This window comes from Giraffa tippelskirchi, chromosome 8 (assembly GCF_054371585.1).
Source record: "Giraffa tippelskirchi isolate mGirTip1 chromosome 8, T2T-mGirTip1v1.2.pri, whole genome shotgun sequence".
Classification (NCBI taxonomy): domain Eukaryota; kingdom Metazoa; phylum Chordata; class Mammalia; order Artiodactyla; family Giraffidae; genus Giraffa; species Giraffa tippelskirchi.
In genome coordinates, this window is record NC_137282.1 from 62,039,159 (window position 1) to 62,061,268 (window position 22,110).

Below are 22,110 nucleotides of genomic sequence, written 5' to 3' on the forward strand. Positions count from 1 at the left end.
CTCCCACGTGGGAGCTCAGACAGATTCCTCATCTGGCTGGCATCATGAAAGATTCATTGTCTTTTCCCCAGAAAGTGATGCATGTTTTTCCTTATATAGTGATGCCATTATACTAAGCACAATACGATTCACAGTGCAAAAATACTGGCAGTTCATTTCAGTCTTTCAGAAAGTCCAGAGTGCGGCTTTCTCCTAAGATTTCAGTCTAAAGGTGTAATGATTCCTTCAGTAGTTGATAATATGGAATCACCTATTCTAAAACGAAGTCAGTTTTTCACTTATAACTTTTATGGTTTAATTACCTAGCTTGTTGTTTGAGATGATAGAATCAAGGAGTCTTCTCTGGTAAGTGAATCAAACTTTGTGATTCATCACTAATTTGTCCATTTCTTTTGCATTATGTACTGTGTCAGACACTTGGTAGGTGTATGGATTCATACATTGCAGTTGTCCTGTCTGATAGCTTGACAATATGAATCAACTATATGTTGTCTCCACTGCAAGAGACACAGGCTGGAAATAGCATGCACACACACACACACACACACACAAAGTACACAGGTCTTGCCCACATACATGGAGAAGGCCATCAGAAGGGCACTGTGGGCTGTTATGGCAGCTGTCACTTTCTGTCCTCTCATTACCCATAATTCTGGGTGCTTGATTTCTATTCTAATGGCAACCTCTTGACACAATATGGTGGCTGGAGCTCCAACTATTATGTCCGACATTCCAGGCAGTCAAAGAGGGAAGGGATAGAGCACAAACTGAACACAAACTGCCTCTTGTCCTTGTCTCTCTCATCCTTTTAAGCAGCTTTCCCCAATTCACCCAGCAATTTTACTTACTTGCCAGAGACTGCCCTGGATGCAAAGGAGGAGGAGAAATACCTCCTGTAGCTGTATACAAGGCTCTACTGCTCAGGTGGAAGGAGAGAAAAGAAGTAGATGCCCAACTGGCAGCTGCTCACAACACATCTTTGTCCAGAACCTTCCTTGCATCTCTGAGCGATGGGCCCCTCCATGAGGAAGGGCTTCATCCATTCCAGGAACTTCAGCATAACCTGCTTGTTAAGAATTGTAAGAGCCATAATAGTTGTTGGTTTGATATTGTAATACTTTCTATTGGAAGGCTTTTATTTGGCTTTTCAGTTCTTGGTACTTTCAGAAGCTGATTTCTTTACTGTTTTGAAATGCAGATTTTGCTGTTTGCTTTAGTGTTTGGACTAATTACTGATTGTCTGCAGGGTTATTATTCTGGCTCTGTCAAAATAGGCTTTTTCTTTTTCTTTTTTTTCCCCACTGAGCTCGGGCTCAGCTCCGCTGAGAAATCAGACCATGTGGTCCCTGCCCTGTGCTGACGGCATGACCTGGCCTGGAGACGTTGCTATAACCAGGGCAGTGAGAGTGGCCAAGCATCCTTTTCTTTCTCCCAAGCCTCAGCTACCGGAAACATCTGCCCATTATATATATTAAAATAAAGACCTTTCTTAAGTTCCAGATTTGCACGGCTCGGAAGCGAGGGGGTCGGGGCGTCCAGGAAGCTGGGTCTGTTCTCCACGCCCGTTCCTCCCTCACCCTCAGCTCTGCCCCTCCCTCTCTCCCTGCAAGGCCTAAACTTGGTCTCAGGGTTCTTCCGTTTCTATGTATGTAAGCTGGGAGTTTTGGGGGGCCAAGGTCTGACTTCTCTCCTCTACACGAGGACTCTGACTGGTTCTTGGCTCGAGTTACTGCGGGGAGCTCTCCTGGGAGCTGGGGACAGCATCCCAAGGAGCTGGGGGAATGAATGTGCCCCCACCCTCAGCCCTGGGTCAGCGGCCCCCTCCCCCGTGGGTGGGGTTGGAACCCCCTCACTGCGTCAGTGGCTGGGGAGACGCGCTCAGCAAGGTGTGTGTGTGTGGTCGAGGGGGGTGTGGGGGGCTTCCAGGTGGGGAGTCACAGAGGGTGGAAACAGCCCGGGACGCTCCAAGGGGAGGGAACCCAGAGAGGCAGGCAGAGCAGCAGCAAGCCAAGGCTAGGGCGGGCGGCGAGCACCGGCTCCCGGGGTGGGGGCTGGAGGGAGCTGAAGGTGGCCGTGGGGTCTGCCCAGGCCGGGCTGGGGCAGGGGCACAGACCTGAGAATTGAGGACCCCCCTCCAAATGAGGGGGTGAGGCACCACGGGAGCAGACAGGACCTCGGGGAGAGGGCGACGGGGTGACGGCCCCCAGCGGCAGGTGGGGAAGGACGTGTGACCCCAAGTTCAGTTGATCCCATGAGAAGCATTTTCACGGGGAACAGCCTTCCAGCTGCCTGGCTGTCGGGGAAGCATTCTGATCAAGACACTAAGCCCGCAGCTCAAGCCTCAGCCAAGGCTGCGTCCCCGCCTGGGGATAAACTCCGTGGGCTGGCAGGAAACACAGGGCGTCCGCAGCCACAAGGGGGCGTCTGTGGGTGTGGACACGGCACCGGTCAGCAGGGCGGACAGACTCCTGCCTGGGCGTCTCCGTGAGTCGGGTGGCGGCTGGGATACTTGCAGAATCAGCCCCGAGTCGGGGACATGGTGGTGGTCCTGGCAGAGCCACAAAGCGCTAACGATTTCTAGTCTGGGGCCTCTGGGGCCTCCGACAGTGCCATGGGAGCCGGAAGCCCGAGTCTCAGTGAACAGGATCCAGGGCGCGCTCATGGGAGGTGGGATGGTCCAGTCGCGTGGGGAGGCAAGCGTGTGTCTCTCCGCTCTGGAAACGGCCCTCGGTGACCGGCATGGCCCGATGAAGGTGGACCCAGTGCCACCTCTGCCCAGGCCTAGAGAGGCTGGGCCTAGGGGTGTGGGAGGCGAAGGGTCTCCCTCCAGCCACCACAGGAGCGACACGGGGTATGGGGAGCGAGGCCCCCAGGAGCTGGTGCGGCCGGGGTGCCACCTAGACTCTGTAGGTTCTGGGGGCTAGGAGGGTTTCTGAGTCAGGGGTCCCGACTTGTCGCTCTCTGGAAAGACCCTCAGCTGGCTCTGCAGCAGCAGTGGGTGCCCATGGTGCCCGCCTGACCACTGCCGAGACAGCACAGGGGGGCAGCCACGTGGTGAGCCCCGGCGGGGGCAGACGCTGGCCTGGACACCTGACGAGCAGGCCCCCGCGATGGGACAAGCACGCAAGCCACAGCCTCTGAGTCCCGTGGGTCATGCTCCCGCTGTGGGCGGGCCTCACCCAGCCAGGGCAAAGGCCTGGGAGCCAAGTCCACTAGCCCCGAGGAGGAGGCACTCAGCCCAAGACTGATGCAGATGCCCTGCCAGGGCCTCCCGCCTGCAGGTTTGGACGCGGCGGGAACATCACGTCTCCCCAAGGTCCCCGCGAGCCGGCTGCCCTCGGTCTCCAGACTTGCAGGCCCCCAGCTCTCACGGGCCAGTTCCTAGACTGAGTCCCTCTGTTCTGTTTCTCTGGACAGCCTGTCTGAGTCCTTTCAAGCTGCGTAACAGAGACCCACAAGTAGTGGCCTGTGGACACCAGACGCTCACTTCTCAGTTCAGGAGGCCCAGGGTCAGGGTGCAGCCCCATCGGGTTCTGGCCAGAGTGTCCTCCCAGCGACCCGGCTCCTCCAGGCACCTCCTGGACACCCGCCCTGGGAGCCTTCAGTGGCCATATAGCAAGTTCAGTGAGGCCAGTGGGTGGACACTGCTCAGGGGGAGGCGGGCGAGAAGCCCAGACATCAGTCTGGCCAGCCAGCTGCCCGTGTGACATGAGAGGACTCTGCCACGGCCACACCCGACGGCCACGGTTGGGGAGACCCTGACCCGTGAGAGAGACAGCCGCAGAGGCGGGAACCGCGTGAGAGCACGGAGCTGGGGAGACACAAGGCCGGCGCGCCGCGGCAGGACTGACCGGATGCCCTGGCCCTCTGACCCCTCCTGGAAGCCCTCACCCCCGCGTGGTGGTCAGAGGTGGGGCTTTGGGGGAGCACATTTAGACGAGGTGACGAGGCTGGGGCCCTGGAGCCCCGAGATGCTGCCTGGTGTGTGGAGACCCCAGGGAGCTCACGCCCCACCCTGTGGGGACACAGCAGGAAGGTGGCCTCGGCGGGCCTGGCCACTGACCCCTCGGGCTTGGCGTCCAGCCCCTAGGACCGTGAGAAATAAACGCCTGTCATTGAAGCTGCACATCTGGGGTGCCGGGAGGGCCATCTGAGCTAGAAGAACAGACGGGGGAGCCCAGGTAACCTGCGTAAACTCCAGACGCGCTTGGGTGCCGGCTGCAGCCACCCCGTCGGGTGCAGCCCCAGCCTCACACAGCCGCCGCACACAGACCTGGGGGGTCACTGAAGAGTCATCCTCGCCTTCCTCCCCTCGGGGGCACGGAGGTCCCCAACCCCGTGCACAGAGAGGTGGGACGAGAGCCTTTCACTCCTCCTGCCCAGGCACAGCCCCCCCCACACGGCCGGCTGCAGCCTCAGACAGAGGCCTCAGAGGCCATCTTCTCACAGGTCTGCCGTGGAACTTGCATGCATTTTTAAGGCGAAAGCTCTTCTCCTCCTCCTCCTTGGAACACACTGGACTTGAAGATATTTGCCCAGAGCAGGGAGACGGGAGGCTTAGCACCCCGGGGCGCTCAGCAGCCAGGAGAAGTCCGATGGGTGTCCCCGCCTCCCTTTTAAACCAAGATCCTGCAGAGGATTCGCCGTGGGTGTTTGCAGACAAGATCCAGCCAGACTCCCCAATCTCACTCTCTTTTCTAATAAACCAGAGTAAAGTAGAATTTATTTACATAAAGCAGTGATCCGTGAAGGTTACCATAACACCCAGGGACCATATTAACCGCTTGAGTGGAATTCATTAGAAATTAACTACCACTTAAATTAATTTCCGCGCAGTCACAGGCCGTAATGGCAGGTGAGGACCGTCCATCAGCTGTGCTGACAGGGGACCTGCCACCGCCGATATTTATAGGCGGGAGCCGGCTGGGGAGCAGGCGCCCTGGGCCTGACTCAAGCCCCAGAGAAGGCACTGCGAGGCGGGGAGTCCACTCAATAAGGCATCAGCCTCGCTAACCCACCCTTCCCAGCTGGACCTGAGGCCACAGGAAGAGACCCTGGCCACTGTGACCTGCAAACAGAGCAATGAGTCTGCTGAGAGGCCTCGTCACGAAGAGTGTCCTCACAAGCCGGACTGGCGAGGGCAGGTGGGCTTTCCCTGGGACCGTTAGTAGCGCCGGCCCGGAGCCCAGGTTCAGATTCCTGCCCAGGACCACCCCCAGGGACTGCCGGTGACTCGGTCACCTTAGGGGCGACTTCTGATGATGAGGAGATCCACTGGGGTGCCTTTGAAGGCATGGTGTGTGTGAGCATACACGTGTGGTATACATGTGTGCAGTGTGGTTGTATGTGTGGATATTGTATGTGCATGTGTATGGTGTTTGTATGTGCTAGTGGTGTGTGCACATGTGTGTGCTCATGTGTGCGGTGTGTTTACATGCGTGAGGTGTGCCTATATGTGCATGCATGTGTGGTGTGTGCGCGCGCACAGGGAGTCTGCGTGCATGTGTGCACATGCGTGTACATGTGTGTTCACATGTGAGGTCTTTTTCCATGTGTGATATGTGCCTATATGTGTGTTCACATGTGTATTGTGTATGTACACACAGGGAGCCTGTGTGTATGTGTGTACCTGTGTGTACCTGTGTGCTCATGTGTGCGGTGTGTTCCCATGTGTGATGTGTGCCTATATGTACACACATGTGTGGTGTCTATGCACACACAGGGAGTCTGCGTGCATTGTGCACATGCGTGTACATGGGTGTTCATGTGTGGGGTCTTTCCCCATGTGTGATATGTGCCTATATGTGTGTTCACATGTGTGGTGTGTGCGCGCATATAGGGAGCCTGCGTGCATGTGTGCACACGTGTGTGCTGATCTGAATTACAAAGTCGAGGGAAACTGCTCTGCCTGTCGTGGCTGAACCCCTCAGGGTGTTGACGGAGGTAAGGAGCTGGGATCTGGCGCTGAGGACCACACAGGCCTGTCCCAAGGGTTTGCTGTCCAGCTTTGGGTCTATCGGGCCGCCTGCAGTGTCCCTTGGGGACAGTTCTGAGACAAGGGTCAGATGCCCCATTTGGACGAAGTCGAGTGAGCTTCTCCGGGGACTGAGGCCCCAGCACCTGTCCCCTGCCCTCCAAGCTGGAAAGCTGAGTGGTGGCCAGGCCGCGGCCTAGAAGGTGATCAGGCTGAGGGCCAGGGAGGCAGGCCCCCTGGAGACCCCCCAGCAAGACCACCAGGGCACTCTGGGCTGAGAGGGCTGCAGCTCGGCCCCAGGGCCAGCGGTTGGAGACCTGGTGCTCAGGAGAAGGGGGGGGCTCCAGGTTTAGCTCCCAATGGGAGCTCCAGTGGGCAGCAGCTCCTCACCCCTCCTCCCCCAGGGGCCACCCCAGCTTCCTCTGGAAAAAGCAGGTGGACGTGGCTCCAAGCCAGAACAAAAGGTGGACACACCCACAGGAGAGGTGGACACACCCACAGGAGACAGCCAAGGTCAGGCAGGGCACACACAGCTGGGGGCCTCTGGGCCTTGGGAGCGTGGGGAGCGTGGGGAGCGTGGGGAGTGGGGAGAGATGAGGAACCCCCCCACCCCTGCCCTCATCATCTCCCGCCTAGACCCCTTCCTCGGCTGGCAGGGTCTGATTCCGCGTGGTTATGATCGGCCTGGACTGTGTGTTCCTCTTAATGCAGAGTTGTTTTCTTTGCCTGCAATTCTGCAAACTGGAAAACAGCATATAGCCCGAGGCACCTGGAATAATGCTGGTGTCACACGTTAAGAAACATATTTGTTCCGTGCCCTCTGAGGACAAATGATAGACGTGTAAAACCGTCCCCCTGCTTTCCTTCCCGGAATACTTAGTTCAGAATTAACTTCTGTCAAGGAAACACGGCTTCGGCCCCCGCACTCTGGTATTTCCCAGGGCTTCTGTCTTCCCGGGAAAATGCTGCTCGCTGTTTGACACCTGCGATTACAAGTTTACAGAACACGCGTGCGCTCCTGCCGCTGTTGCTCTTTCTCTTTAGGAAAAGCCCCTCATTACAAGCACACAGAAGCTTTCTTTCGGGAGAAACAAGTAAATTCAGGGACGTGGTCGCCCCCAGAGGAGCCGGCCAGATTTGTCCAGATGTCTGGGGAAAACCAGCCCCTAGGGCTTAGGGGAGAGAAACAACGTCCCCACCACAGTCCCAGCTGCTGGCCCCCGGGGACAGGAGAGGGGCTGGGAGACGGCACCCAGACAACACCTATAGGTGTACACATGGATGCTCACATTCACAGATGCATGAATCCACACATGCTCACACATGTGCACACCTACACGGATACACACATCCACACACACTCACATGCACACACCTACACAGATGCACATATCCACGCGTGCGCACACGTGCACACACCTACACTTAGGTGCACATATCAGGTACTGTATACACACATGAATTCATCCACTCACACCCATACGCCATGTGTACAAACATACACATACACATGTATGCACACACACCCTGCCCTCTCCAGGACAGAGGACTGGCCTGGGACAGACGGCAGCAGACAGAGGTGGTCACTGCAGCCTGCGGTTCCCCGCGGGTGCCATGTTTCTGGCCAGAGGGCTGGCCCAGGACGGCTCAGGAAGCACAGCCTTGACCTTCGAGCCGTCCATGTGCTCACACGCCTTTGCCATCATCCAGAGGTGTGAGGGGACGCCTGATGCTTTGCCGTCCTCATTGTCATGGCTGGGGCCGCTCTGAGCCACCTTCCCACGCGTGGGGCACCCCACTTCCTCAGCAGCTCCCACACCAGCAGGCACGGCCCCACGGCACCGGCAAGTTTCATGGCCCTCACCTTATGCTGTAGGAGCGCAGGGCTTTTGTGCGGGAAACAGACAAGGAAACAGACCTGACAGCAGCTCATGGGTCGTGGGAGGAGATGGGGACAATTTGGACTTTGTGGTCCTCTGTGATCCCCCCACATCTGGACTGCAGGCCGTGGACACAGCAGAGCCCCCAGCCCCTCCCTTTCCCCTGCACCTCGGAGGCAGGACAGGTGAGACCCGCAGAGCAGCCAGTGTGACAGGCTCAGACCCTCTGGGTGAGGACACGGGTGTACTCAGGGCTGAACTGGCCAGGCCCCTCCAGAGAACCAGAGTCCACGGTGCTCACACTCACACTCAGACTCCCCGGGGCTGGTTCAGGGCACGCTGGGGCTGCTTTGAACTTTGCAGAGCAGACTGGCCAACGGGGAGCCCCGGTGGGCGTCTGTGTTACAGGCTCCAGGAGAGACCTCTCTGCTCCTGAGGCCTTCACCCGGCTGGAGGAACCCACCCACAGGCCTGGGCTCATCCGCTTTACTCTGAGTCCACTGGTTTCCACGTCAGTCCCAACCGAAAACTACCTTCACAGCAACCTTCAGCCCAACAAATGGGCACCATGGCCCAGCCAAGTTAACACATGAAACCAAGCACCACACAGGCTCTGATGAAGGGAGACCGGCCCACATCCGGAGCTCCAGTAGCCGTTTTGCAAGCATGAAGAACCAGGGATGGGAAATCCTTGCAGATGGAGGTCAATGGCCTTAACTCATTTGGCCATGAACCGGCTTTGGGGGGCAGGGCAGACCCCCATGTGTCCAGGACGCTGTGCTTGCTTAGTGCCTGGGGGGCTTTCACACCACGGACTCCCGTGAAAGGTGTGTAGAGCCCAGCCCTCCTAACCAGCGCAGGAAGTCGCAGGCCACCAGAGCCCCGCAATGAGAACCGAGATCCACCTGTGGAACTGTCAGCCTCACGTTGCCAGGACGGTAGTCGCTGGCCCAGCAGTGTCTACCTGAGCTGCCCCCCGGCCTGGTCAGACCCAAAGAACCTTTCTTCCACTGGACACACACGGCCGCTGTCAGGCTGACTCTTACTTTGTGTGACCTCCTCCTTGTGAAGGAGATAGAGACAGGATGCCACGTCTATCCATTTCTTCATGTATTCTTCCTCTCGTCGGCCAGTCAGCCCCTGGGCTTCTACCCTGTGTTGGGCCCTGGTCAGTGGCCGAGAGCATCTGAGTCCAGGACCTGCCCTGAGGAGCCATCGGTTGGGAAGAAAGGTGTGTGGCTGCGTCACCGGATTATCACCACAGACTCCACGAGCTGGAGGAGGGGGCCCCAGGAAGCCCCGGGAGAACTTTAGAGAAGACGACTCATGCAAACCAGCCCCAGGCCTGGCCGAACACGCCACAGACAGTCTTAGCTGTCCTTGCGGTCCTGGGGCGAATCTGACCTGATGGTGAACGAGGATTTGTCAACAGTGTAGGTGATGAGGGCCCCTGGGGGGGACGTCAGGACCTAAACAGCTGGGTGAGAGAGCAGGGGTCAAGGGTGACCGCAGAGCCCACTTGGGTGAGGACACTGGCATGTTTGTCCCACAAGGAATCGCACACGTCAGTACGGGATTGAGACCGCAGCTCTGGCGTTAGCAAGGAGCGTGTCCTCCAGCAAAAGCGGCAGAGCTCTGAGGGCCCTGCCCGGCGAGGCACCCCAGCTCGATGGGTGTTGTTCCCTTTCCTGATTCTTTGCCCGTCAACTGCCCCTACGATACCAAGCTCACGTGGTGCGTCCACAGTCTTCTCGGGGGAAGGACAGGCCCACCAGGACAGCAGAGGAGCCGCCCCCTGGGCCCAGCCCTCCTCGGTCAGGGGCAGGCACCTCGTAGACCCGACCTGCAGGGCCCTGTCCCTGCCGGGGGACACGGTGGTCACGGCGGTCGTGGGGCTTCAGGATGAGCGGGAGGACAGGACAGTGCCCACCCGCCGTCGCTCCCCGGCATGGAGTCCTCCCCACCCCGTTCCTGTCTGCAGGCGGGGATTCACTGTTTCTGTCTGGAAACCCAAGTGGGTGGGCGCCTCCCGTGGAGACTGCCTCACTGGGTCCTCGTCCTCCGGGAACGGCCAGCTCTTAGCTGCCCGACTTCATTTTAACCCGGCCAGTGCTCTTCCTGCGGTGACGGGGCAGTGCTGTTTGCGCTAGAGGAACAATATACACAGCTGCGACAGACGCACAAGGAAGTGGCTCCATGACATTCTTAATAAAAAAGACACGCTGGCTTTGCTGTAATGGCAAATTCACAGCGTGTTCTTCCACTAAGTGAGAGCAAGCACAGCTCCGGGAGGCGGCGGCCAGTCGTCCGCAGACTCTGCCCCCTGGTCCCACAGGGCCTCCCCCCACCAGCCTGCACCCGGGATGTGGGCCCGTGGGAGGGGGCCCTCTCTCGCGTGCGGCTCCCGGGGGATGCGAGTCCGACGGCTCCCATCAGACGGGACTCTGAGGCTCAGGCCCTCCCCATTCTCGGGCACCCAAGGCCTGTGACGCTCTCAGAGCCAGGGCACGTCCTCGGGTGACAGGGTCACGGAGGCTGGAGGAGCAGCAGAGAGGGGCCTGCAGAGAGAAACAGCCCTGGTGACCCCCGCGTGCCCCACCCAGGCCCCTGAAAGGCCGAGCAGAGCAGGCGGCCCCGCCCTGTGTGCAGAGGGCGGGTCCCTCGGGTCAGAGATGCGGCCAGAAACCAGGAGGCGGCCGGGAGAGGCCAGAGGAGGCGCGCGGCTGCTGTTCGGCAACATCTAGGGGCCGGAGCAAAACACACGGGCATTGGTGAGCACAATGGGCCAGAAAAACGCCTGCAAACTGCCCTCCAACCGTGACGGGAAGGGAGGAAGCTCTGTTGGCTGCAGTGGAGGACAAGCCACCCCAATGGGGGCTGGGCAAGCCCACGAGACGAAGCCAGAGGACACGGCTGGGACCACAGGCTCCCCTGCTCAGACCCTTGCCAGCCGTCTGGATGGGCTCAAATGCCAGGCCGGCCCTGAGGGCAGCGAGGGGCTCACGTTACCCTCCGGTTAGTCCAGGCTCCCCATGGAGTGGAGCCTGAGGAGCCAGGTGGGCTTCTTGATCACTTGCTGCCCCCGTGAGTGCCCAGGGAATATGACACTGGGCACAGGATCACGCCTGCAGCAGCAGGACTTGGCATTCAGGTGTCTGCAGACAGCTGGCCAGGGGTCCGAGCAGCTGAGCCTGGGGAGCTGCAGGCCTGGGGAGGCCACTGCGCATGTTTTTGTTGCCGTTCAGTGGCTCAGTCGTGTCTGACTCTTTGCGACCCCATGGACTGCAGCACGCCAGGCCTCCCTGTCCATCACCAACTCCTGGAGCTTACTCAAACTCATATCCATCAAGTTGGTGATGCCATCCAACCATCTCATCCTCTTTTGTCCCGTTCTCCTCCTGCCTTCAATCTTTCCCAGCATCAGGGGCTTTTCCAATGAGTCAGTTCACATCATGTAGCCAAAGTATAGGAGCTTCAGCTTCAGCATCAGTCCTTCCAATGAACACTCAGGACTGATTGCTTTGGGATTGGCTGGTTTGGTCCCTGTTTTTATAGAGGGCCGAGGAGGGTGTCCTGGCCTCTGAGGGAACATGGTGTCACCTGTGCCCCAAGCCTCTTCAGGCCCCACTGCCCAGGGAGCCGGGACTGACCAGACAGTGATATGAGCTACCCCCTTGCCCACAGAGCAGGCTGAGGCTGGACCAGGCCCTTTTCCTCCCCAAATCCCAGGGTAGGAGCAGGCTGGGCCCTGAGGGAAGCCAGGCTTTCCTGACTTAGCCAGAGGACCCAACAGCCACCAGGAGCTTGAAAATGTCTCCAAGTGACCCTCACCTGCCCCCAGGAGGAGGGTCCGGGCATCTCACTTGAGCTCCTGCTGCAGGCAGACGGACAGACAGACAGAGCAGGAGCTACGGAACAGGCCCTTCACCGGACACTGGGCACCCCAGTGAGCATCGCCCTGCTGGCCAGCTCATTGTCATGCCCACCTGTTGGGAATGTTAATGCTTACATTTAATTTTCTCTTTTAATTTCAACACATGTCTACACTGGATCCTTTACTATCACTACTCAGTGGTAGCTTCCCCAAAACTCCGAGGCTGGGTAGTTCCCATTGCCGGGTTTTAAGTCAGTGGAATATTATGGATTGTGAAGTCCCCATGGAGCTGGCGTCACATCCACGGGTATTTCATGAATTTGAAAGCACACCAGGTTGGACTTCTCGCATGTAAATTAAACCACCCTGGTCCCATCGGTTCTACCAGCCTCTCATTACAGAACTGAACACAGTAAAACGTTCAATTTGGATGGGATTTTGTTGTATTCTGTTGCCAAATCCTACACAAAAAGGGACTTTTTAAAAAATTCAAAACCACAACATTTTGTGAAGAGTTAGTTGTTCATATTCTGTATAAAAAATGTATTTGCAAATAAAGGAGACCCAAGAGTTTCAATAACGAGGAATTTACTGCCCACATGCAGCAATCATTTTTGGATTTGAACTTACTATTAACTTTCAGTATTTTTCAATAAGACTTTTCACTTCTCAAACACTATCCCTAGGGCAGACTGAGTCTTGGAGGCCTCGTCAGAGTTCAGGGTGGAGTTTATTGGAGAGTTCTGCAATTATGACTAGGCTGTTTCACTGCATACAATTTAAACGATGTAGAAGCTAATTAAATAGAAAGTAAGGGCACATCTGCCAGCCCCGCAGGGCACTGGTGGCCTCGGAAGTGGTCTGGTCACAGCTCTGTGTTTGTCCTCCTGACCCCTTGTGTAGTGTGTGTGGGGTGTGTGTGTGTGTGTGTGTGTGTACAAATATATGCCTGTGTGTGTGAAAATGCTTCCAAGTGGAGATGGATTTTACTGTTGCAGCGTCGCGCGCTCGCTGCCTTGATGACCTGTCCACACCTGCACACACAGCGCTTTTTCTTCCTCTAAACGCCCACATGATGCTGACTCATGTGAATCTAGCGTAACCAATTTACCTTTCCCTGCTCATGGATACTTGTGTTCCAGTTTTCCACTCTTATAAACACTTTCCGAGAGCACCTTGTACATGCCCTTTTGTGCCCCTGAGCCAGTGGATTTCTAAGAAACGGACCTGGAAATGAAGCGGTCGAGTCCGAGCTGGGTGCCAGCCTCGCCCCCGGGCTCACTCTGTCTCTGTGTCCAGCATCTCTGACCAGCAGTCTGAGGCATGCTTGTCCTACTCCTTCCTGGAGTGTCCATCGTCCCTGGAAGACAATGGGACACTGTCCTTGACACCCAAACTTCCGACGAGATGCAGGCCAGAGCATGAAGTGGTCCCAGGTTGGATTCCCATCTGAACCTCTTCAGTCCCCGTTGAGTCAAGGCTGACAGACGGTCTGTGTCTCTTCACCTCTCAGAAGTTTTATGATGTATCTGATTGTTTTCTCCATTTTTCTCTCCTGGAAATCCCAGAGATGTGCCAGACCCTGTGAGCCGAGCATCCGTGTCCCTGTCCTGAGTGGACCAGCTCAGCCCACTGGTTTGATCTTGAGCCACGTTCACAGCACGGATGAGCCTTGCTCTTGTGTCTTGCATTGAGATGGAGGGAATCATGGTTCTGATTTCTGACAGGTTTTTTTTTAATCATTCTCTGCTTCTTTTTGGTGACACCCAATTTTCGTTTTAATTTTGCGTGTGTGTTGGCCTCTCTGCTAGCACTGCAGATGCTAATTTAAATGTTTGCGGTAGTTTTTAGGCCCCTGGACTCCATGTCCCTAGGGTCTCCCGCGTTCCTCTGTCCTGTCCCCTGTGCTGCTGGTTTTTACCAAGAACTTGAGATGGAGTCGGCCTTGCCCATGGGGGGGAGGGTCTGCTCCTCCAACACCGAGGGCTCCGGGCCTGAGCAGGACGCAAGACACCTGGAGGGAAAATAGTAACGAGTAAGGGCCGGGCGCTCATCAAAGAAAACGTGCGAATCAGCAAAGATGGAAAAGATGCACAGTCGCCCCGGTGTTGGGGAAGCTCAGCTCAGCCTGTCACAGAGGCCTGTGTGCTCCCCTTGGAGACACACACAATCAACAGCTGCACACCCAGCGCTGAGGGGGGTGTGGGGGCCAGTGCCCACGGAGGCTTCTGGGGAAGCGAGAACAGAAGTGGCCTCTTGAGAAGGCAGGTGGGTTTCCCCAGCAGTCATGTTTCGGAGAACTTACCACATAGAAATACTGGCGCTTGCACGTGATAATAAATGTTGAAGGGCGTTTATCACATTGATGCGGAAATGTCCTGAGTGTCCAGGCTCAGCAAACGTTGAACAGAAGGTGGTCCATCCACCCTTGGATGTTGAGTAGATGGCCCATCCACCCTTGGATGTTGAGTAGATGGCCCACCTGCCCTTGGATGTTGAGTAGAAGATGATCTGTCTCACCTTAGATGTTGACTAAATGGTCCTTCCACCCTTGGATGTTGAGTAGAAGATGGACTGTCCGACCTTGGATGTTGACTAAATGGTCCATCCACCCTTGGATGTTGAGTAGATGGTCCATCCACCTTTGGACGTTAAGTAGATGGTCCACCTGCCCTTGGATGTTGAGTAGAAGATGATCTGTCCAACCTTAGATGTTGACTAAATGGTCCGTCCACCTTGGATGTTCAGTAGAGGGTCCATTCGCCCTTGGGTGTTGAGTAGAAGGTAGACTGTCCACCCTTGGATATTGAACAGATGGTCCAGGCTGTGGAAGGAAAACGAAAATGAACTCGGCATTGCTCAGAGTACCTCAAATGGAGCCCAGAGACCGCTGAGGAAAGGGACTCGGGCATGTTTCTGCCTTTGAGGAATCTGCCCTTTGACCACTTACTGTCCTGACAGAAGCATCCAGAACATCTGCCAGAAATTTAAGATACTCATGGGACCCCTCACCCTAGATCAGCTCATGGCTCCTTAAGGACAGAGTCAGTCACCGCTCTCATCAGGCGGCGTGGACAGCCTCACGCTTTCCGTCTCTGTAGCCCTGACTCTTTCGCTTCCCGGGACGCTGCTTGGTCCCGCCCGAGTCTGTGTCTCCCGAATTCTCAAGGCCCAAGTAGAGCTCTGCACCCTTTGCAGCCCTGATACTGAAGACTGCTCGACAGGGTCCACTGCCAATGGTCAGTAGCTCTTGAAATAACTATTTCATGCCTGTAAAGTGTTAGAACAAGGCTGGCAGAGTCAGAACTCCAGATGTTAGGTTAAACCACATGAAATTGCTGGTTTTCATATTTTTGATGTACAAACAGTCACTCTCAAAAGATCCTCTGAATATATTTAGTTTTGGCAAAAGGCATGATTCAGGAGCAGTCAGAGGAATGTATTAAGAGAAAAAAAAATGTTGTGAGCCACGGGTGCAGTACAGGTTCTGGTTTTCTTTAAAAATAACAAGACAGAAAAAGAGCCCGCTCATATGTGTAATTTAAATTGTGTGCATGTTTGCACACATGTAGAGAAATGTACAGAGACAATAACCCGATTTTTAACACTGTACCTCAGAGAGATGGGTCTAAGGGCGGGTGGAGATGGCTAACTTTTTCATTATCCTGTTTGACGTGCTACGATGAGCAAACATCACTTTGGTAATTAAAATATCGAGTAAAACAAAAGCTAAATGGAGTGAGAAAACCATCATGGCGATCTAGATCTCTAGGTCAGAATATGAGGCTCTTAGTAAATGTAGACTTATTTTTCTAAGGGGAACAAAACTGTCTCTTCCTGGGGGTGCTAGCTTGATCTGGGGCCGAGCCTCTCAGCCGCGTGAGAGCACAGCATGCCAGGAGAGGGGGCGGAGGTCTGCAGCCCGGACGGACCTCGGGACTGGGAGGCCTGGGGCGGGAAAGAGATGTTCAGAAGGGACCAGGTGCCGTGTGACGGGTGTGATGCCAGCCGGAAGGCTGCTCAGCACTGGGGAGAACAACCCAGGGAGGCCCGGGCCCCCGATGCCCACCGTGGGCAGTGCCGAGAGCTGCTTCGGGAAGGGCGGGCCCATGGCCTCATCCCCGGCACCCTCGTGTGCCCACCTGAGTCCCCGCACTCCCAGCAAGGCTCCGGAGACCTCAGCCCCACGTCTGAGTGCCCGCGAGGGTTCCTGGCCCGGCCTCACTGGTGAGACGTCTCAGTCCTGGGCAGGGTGCCCACCGTGGCCCCCACCGCCCCAGAAAGCGGCTACGCTCCCAGCGTTCTGGTCCTTCCAGCCCACCCCTCTACATGCTATAACCCAGGAGGCTTTCCAGGGGAGACCGTGTCCCTCGCCGTTTTCCCTGTGTGCACATCGACAGGCCCGGCCAACCTGCATGTCCACTAAACCACAAGTGTCTTCAAGTCTTCTCGGCGCTGAAAGTCCTGGTTCTGGACAAGACCGTCCTGAACGCAGCTGCCCCCCGCTCCCCCCACAGTCACACCCGAGCCTCGGCGTGGGGGCACCCGCTGCAGCGGCTGGCACGCTCCTTGGCTTCGTGGCCTCGGTGTGGGGCGCCCGCTGCAGCAGCTGGCACGCTGCTCGGCTTCGTGGCCTCGGCATGGGGCGCCCGCTGCAGCGGCTGGCGCGCTGCTCGGCTTCATCGCCTCTGGCTTCCACCCCACTCGGGGGTCCCACTCACCAGGTGCTTAATCGTCCCTCGAAGTAGCCCCTGTTGGGCAGCCGTGTGCTTCACAGCACACCTCTGAGTGGATAGTTTGCTTTTGTTTCCAACTTTTAGGGGTTGACTTTTTAAAATTTCCTTATAAGCTATTTATGAGACCCCTCTAAACACAGCCCCTGATGCCCCTGAAGGCCCTGGTGGCTCATACGATAAAAGAATCCTCTTTCAATGCAGGAGACCCAGGTTCAATCCCTGGGTTGGGAAGATCCCCCGGAGAAGGAAACGGCAACCCACTCCAGCGTTCTTGCCTGGGAAATCCATGGACAGAGGAGCCTGGTGGGCTGCAGTCCGTGGGGTCACAGAGTCAGACGTGACTGCCTGGCTCATACTGACACTTCTGAACACAGCACACGAGGCTCGGGGGCCTCGACTTGTCCCAGTCTGTCCCCCTCTCCCTCAAAGGCACAAAGGGTGGTGCACGGCTTTCAGCCCAGCCCTTCGCTCCTAAGTTCCGCCAACACAGGGAGCAGGCGTCCAGACACCAGGCGCCCGCGACGGGAGCGGGCCGCGAGGGGCAGCTGGGGCTGGGGTCGGCTCACGGAGGCCCAGCTGCTTGGGAGCACGCCTCTCTTTGGCCCCTCCTGGGTCCCCTCTGCGTCCCCGCTGGGGCCAGACCTGGGGGCTGCGAGACCCAGAGACCCAGACTTGGGTCCCCGGCACAGACCCTGCCCTCTGCATCCTCTGGGAGAAGGAGAGGCAGAGTGTGTGGGTCTGCAGGGGTGAGCGCTGTGGGGAGCAAGGGAAGATGGAGGGTGGCTCTTCCCACCTCTGGTCAAGAGCGGGAGGCCCCCAAGGAGCTGTCGTGACGGGATCCCCGAGGTGGACGTCTGGGTGGAGCGCCCCATCCACACCGAGGGGCAGCGAGTGTGAACCAGCCTGGCCTCAGAGGAGGGGGGCCCGCGGGGGCTCAAGGGACTGGGCCGAGGCCGAGGGACGCGCCCTCCTCCTGCCTGGCTGGCACATGCTTGGCAAGAGGCCTCTGGGCGAGGCACTGGGAGTGGATGTGAGGGCCAGGCAGAGGGCAGGATGGGAGGGGGAGCTTCGCCAGGCTCCAGGGGCGACGGGCGCACAGGGAAGTGAGAGAGCGTCGCCGGGCATCTCGGGGCTGCAAATGGGTCAGCCTGTGCCAGGCCCTGGGGGTGCGGGGACAGAGGGGGTGAGCACTGTGGTCCCTGCTGGGCGTGGTCCCCGAGAAGATGCCTCGCCCAGCCGCCATGGCCGCAGAGCACCCACCCTGCCCACCCCACAATCGGGGCTCACGCTCTCCCCCCTCTTTCTCCCTCTGCTCCCCTCCCCATCCACTCCTGGAGGGTCTGCTGGTTTCCCTGGACCACCCCCTCCCCCGCCCTGCGCCACAAAGATAACTCCCTTCTAGCATTTTCCATGGAGGATAAACAGGCAAACACTGCGTTCTCAAGTCACTGGGAATAAGGCTTTTCTTCCCCCTGGGGGCTTGTCACCAACTTGATACATAATTAGGTTCTTTTGTTTTGGCTTGTTTTCAATTTCTGGGATTGCATTTTCTTCTTTCTGTGTTAATTTTCTTCTTCGTTTGTACAAAGAGTAGAGGGATCCAGAGCCAGCCGTGGGACAGGACACGCTGGGAGAGGCTTCCTGACTCACACCCCCAGGAGACGCCGGCTTCCCCTAACCGCCCCCCGCCTCCTTCCACGGCATGTGGGTCTGTGCGGCGCTGCAGTCCCCTGCCTCGGGCGTGCTGCAGCCTCAGAGGGACCGGGGCTGCCGGGCGGCTTGTCCCCAGGGCCCGAGAGGGCACCTTCCCTGCAGCCAGTTGGGCTCTTGGAGGCTCGGTGGCTCGGCTCCAGGAGAATGTCCCTGAAGGGTGGTTTTTGGCGACCTCACTTTGGAGTGTGCCCGGCGGCTTCCCACCCAGTCTCGAGCCTGCCCAGGGGCAAAGGGTAGGAAGTGGGCTGCACCTCTCAGGGGGCAATGCCCTGTCCTGGGCAGAGGGGGTGGGGTGGCACACGAAGCCATCTGCGCGTTTGTCAGGCCCGACTTCTTCTGTATTTGTATTCTTTGCATGCGTATTCTTGACTTCTTTGGTATTCCAAATACTTCCGTGTCTGGGCGTTGGATCACCCACGACGTGGCCAGTGGCTCCACGTGGCCCATTGCAGCCGCGTGGTGCTTCATTCTCTGTGCCATGGCTGGTCCGAGCCAGGCCCATCATGGGGCCATCACACATGGACGCCCTGGGCCATGTGCCCGCGCTCCCCTAGGGTGAAGGCCTGGGCGTGACGTGCTGTCACAAGAGGTGACTCCAGGCCACGGAGAGGTGGCCACTGCCCACATCCTCCCCAGCTTGGGCTCTGCCACACCCTCGGTGGGCGGCCTTGCATTTTACTGGGACGTGGATTTCCTGGAGCGACAGGGGGCTCATACCCTCCTGTGTGCTTGTTCTCCTTTTGACTCTCCCCCACTCCGAAGTGCCCTTCAGTCTTATTTTTAGAGTGTGATTGGCTGTGACACATATGACGCAGTGAATGGTGTCTGCATGACCCCGTGTGTCCAGCGTGGCCCTCGTTGGGCAGGCGGCCATCTTCTCGGGTGTCCTGCGTGCGGGTCCTTGCTGGGTTGGGCGTGCACCGCCTTGCTCTGTTTCCCTCCCTTTTACGAGCCCGAGGGAACCACCAGCAAAGTCGGGCCGGGCCCTGGATGGGGCCGCGTGTGCTGGGTCCAGTGCGGGGCAGCTGGCGGAAGCCGTGCAGCGGCGTCGCCCCTAACCCCGCAGCCATGTAGGCAGGAGCCCCTCGCCCCGGGCTCAGCACAGAACCTGAGCCCCTCCCGAGCCAGGCGGCCGGGCGCCCTGGGACCATGACTTAGAGATGCCACGTTCACAGAGGCCCATAAATTCTTCACTAGAGCCGAGCGCCGCAGAGCTCATGCAAAATGAATCACGTTTTGTAATGGCCCTCATGCCAGTCTTTGGGGAAAATGCTGTTTTCAGCAAGACAAAGCAAATTGCAAGCATCCCTTAAGGGGCCTGACTCGGGCTCACGGAAACACACTTCGTCTGACACAGTTACTCTAATCATCTCGAGTGTTGTCTTTCACAGAACACAGAGTAAGCTCTGCCGCACGAGTCACGCTGGCGGTGGCCGGCCGGCCTGGGGCTGCGATGCCGGGTCAGGGGCCCCAGGGCCTGAGCACTGCTGGCACCTCCCGTCTGCTGCCTCTCCCGGGTCGGCACAGGTGGGTCTCCAGGGCCGGTGAGACCACCTGTGGCCCCAGGTCGGCCTGAGCCTGGAAAGTGAGACTCAGTCCCCTCAGCCCTCATGGAGACCCTGGGCCCCAAGGCCCTCCCACCCTGATCTCCCTCCACGCCCAGCTCTGCAGCATCGGCTCAAGGCCGCCAGCCCCCAGGCTCTGTGCCCTGCACGAGAAACGAGGGCAGAGAAGGGGGGGAGGGCCTTGCAGCCCGTGAGTGACTGCAGCACCCACACCTCGAAGAGGGAGGAGCGGGACCCAGGCCCTGCTGACGGGAGCGGATGGAGCGGGCAGCGGCCCGTGGTGTGGACGCAGGGCGGGAAGAGAGGCGGCCGGGAGAGCCCTGGGCTGGGGTGCTCAGACTGAGGCTCAGCGCTCAAGGGCTGGGAAGAGACGCGGGCACCCTGGTCCCCACCCACCAGACACTCACGTCCTGTGCACAGGCCAGCGGTGCCCCCGGCAGGGCCTCAGGGCGGGCCAGGGTGTTGCTGTGCAGATGGCCCGAAGACCCTCCATCAGGGAGGCTGGACGGAGAGCAGCAGGGAGGCGGACGGCCGTGTGTGTGCGTGTGTGCACACGTGTCTGTGTGTGTTTAGAGCAGGATGTGTGTGCGTGTGTGTGCACATGTGCCTGTGTGTGTTTAGAGACAGATATGTGTGTGCATGTCTGTACACATGTGCCTCTGTGTGTGTGTGTGTGTGTGGAATACGATGTATGTGTGGCTGTGTGTGTACACATGTGCCTATGTGTGTTCAGAGCAGGATACATGTGGGCGTGTGTGTGCACATGTGCCTGTGTGTGTGGAGCAGGATGTATGTGTGTGCATGTGTGTATACATGTGCCAGTGTGTGTATAGTAGAATGTATGTGTGCATGTGTGTGCACACATGTGCCTGTGTGTGTTTAGAGCAGGATGTGTGTGTGCGTGTGTACACATGTCCCTTTGGGGGGGGCAGGATGTATGGTGCATGTGTGTGCACATGTGCCTGTGTGTGTTTAGAGCAGGATGCATGTGTGCATATGTGCCTGTGTGTGTGGAGCAGGAGGGCCGTTAGGGCAGGAGGTGGAAAAGTCCCAGGAAAGCAGTGACGTTTCCAAGTGGCCTGGATTTCTATCAGGGCAGCAGAGTGGACTGTGCCGTGGGGTCTCCAGGAGCCAGGCGAGGCTGGGAGGTCGAGATGGGGGCCTGAGGGGCGGGGGGGTGGGGAAGCCCCCTGTGATGTGTCACGTATGTGTGAGTTGTACGTGTGAACCATGTGCGTGGATCGTGTGTGAGTCGTGTGTTCAAAGTGTGTGTCCTGTACGTTCGGATGGAGCACAGACCAGGCGTGAGGCTCACGCTGAACTGTGTGTGTGCTCACGGCCTGGCCCACAGGGACGGTCACCCGTCTGTCCACCTGCGCTCCTCATCCTCACATTGACAGTGTGGTTGTCTTAAATGCTTCCTGCACAGGACAGGGGGACATCCATCCCGGGGGGAGTCTGGGGAGAACACAGGGCCCGACGCCGTGTAGCCTGTGAGCCCTGTCATCGACAAGACCCACACACCCCCCTCCTCAAGATTCGTGGTGCATATTCACGCGGGAAGTGGGAGAAACCGCACTGAGGGCTGTGTGCCCGCGACACCCCCTCGGGCGGAGGCTTGAGCCCACAAGTCTGCAGCTCCCGCCTCGGGCCGCTGCCGGCTGACAGCCTCTATCTCGAGGATGGTGCAGACCTCTGACCGTCCAGCCTGCTGCATGTGCCCAGCGGAGGGGGCCGGAGGCCACCCACTATTGCACAACAGAGAGAAGAGTGCACACGTCCTTCCCAGCCCAAAGTTCCCAACACGCCCGTGGCATCAAAGCGACCTGCTCCCATCAAGGGTCACTCAGCACACCCCCCTCCCGAGGCCTCCGCCCCCCCTCCCCGGACACCTGGCTCCTTCCCCCCAGGAGGGACTGCTCTCCTGCCCAGGACCCCCCCAGGCTGGCACGAGGTGGGGGCTGCAGCGAGACAGGGCGGGGCTCCAGGGCTGTGAGCGCATCCTGGGTAACTGGGGCTGGTCCCTCGGGCCTGGCACCTGGAGTGACTCTCTGGATGGATCGTACTGCAGGGCGGTGCCCCACACCGAAGCCGGGTGGATGCCTCCGACCTCTGACCTCGGGAGGCAGATCTGGCTCCATAAGGGACGCTCCCCACAATGGGCCAGAGGAAGCTTGAGGCCCACGGGACGCCCCTGGGTCAGTGCATCACGGGAGGAGTCGCAGGTCGGAATCCGCAGGCAGCTCGCTCACAAGCACCCGTCTCCCCACCATCCCCACCGTCTCGGCTAGGCCCACCCCACAGTAGGGGGTCTGCAGGTGGGATGCCCAGGGTGCCCCCAGAGCTGCGTGCTGCTGCCCTGGGCCTG